The sequence below is a fragment of the Elephantulus edwardii genome, unplaced genomic scaffold, assembly GCF_000299155.1.
Source record: "Elephantulus edwardii isolate Elephantulus edwardi_28Jun2011 unplaced genomic scaffold, EleEdw1.0 scaffold00007, whole genome shotgun sequence".
Lineage (NCBI taxonomy): Eukaryota > Metazoa > Chordata > Mammalia > Macroscelidea > Macroscelididae > Elephantulus > Elephantulus edwardii.
Genome location: NW_006399757.1, coordinates 535,709 through 536,996, shown reverse-complemented (window position 1 = coordinate 536,996; position 1,288 = coordinate 535,709).

The window sequence follows — 1,288 nt, the reverse complement described above, 5'->3', positions numbered from 1 at the left end:
CTTGACTTTGTTTTTCAGTTATTTAATCTCAAGTAAGGTGAAACATGTGTTTCCCTTTTGGTTTTCTACCTCCAGCTAGTTACACATTTCATCTTAATACTTGTCTTCTCAAGCTGCTCTTTGAGATTTTCTGTTCAGCTCTCTTCCTTCAGAATTTTTCCCTTGTGTTTGGCTTTTTTCCCCCTTCACTCCAGAGCAAGCTTCAGCGTTTCTTCTGAATCCATTTCATTTTTTTTCTTTCTTTCTTGTCTTTGTAATGACTTTTTGTTGGTTCCCCCCACCCCATGGATGATGTCCTTGATGTCATCCCACAACTAGTCTCATATTCACTATTAGTGTTCAATGACTTAGATCTATTCTTTTGATGGTTAGGACATACTCAAAGTCATATTTCCGTTTTTGTGGACTTGTCTGAATTTTCTTCAAATTTATTTTAAACATGTATATGAGTTGCTGATGATCTGTTCCACATTCAGCCCTTGGCCTGGTTTTGATCACTGGTAGTGAGCTCCTCCAATGTCTCTTCCCACAAATATAATCAGTTTGATTCCTTTATAGTCTATCAGGTACATGTGTATAGTTGCTATTTATATTTTTTTAGAATAAATCATTCACTGTACAAAATTTTATCATTTGATCACTCTCTCAGAGAGATGAGGTAGTAGCTATTTAACAATCACTATACAAATGTATATTACTATTCTAACAACCAGAGGTTCCACGCTGGTACTAACCCTGTTGACTATCAGTTTGGAGGTCTTAGGAGAGTGTACAGGGGAAGTCTGCTCTAGAGAGTAACATTGGAGAAGGTTCTTTGAAGAAGTAATATTTCAGTTAAGGTTTTGGTGATGAAAATGACAAAACAAATGTAAGAGGCAATTGAACCAGGTTATGGGGTAGGGAAAGCATTCCAGTCAAAGGCTAGAAAAGGCAAAAAGATGGCATAGTTAAGTGCACCATGTTATTTAATGGTGGTGGTTGTGGTTGTTGTTATGTGCCGTCGAGTCGTTTGCGACTCATAGCGACCCTATGTACAACACCCGTAAACCCTGCTCTATCCTGTGCCAATCTCATTGCCTCTGACACACCCATCCCGATTACCCCAGTCACTGAATCAATTCACCTCATAGAGATTCTTCCCCTCCTGTGCTGTCCCTCCACCCTCCCAAGTGTGATGTCCCTCTCCAAGGACCTGTCACTCCTTACAGCATATCCAAAGTATGTCAGATGAAGCCCTAGTATCCTTGCCTCCAAGGAGTAGCCCGGTTTAACCCTCTCTAGGATGAAT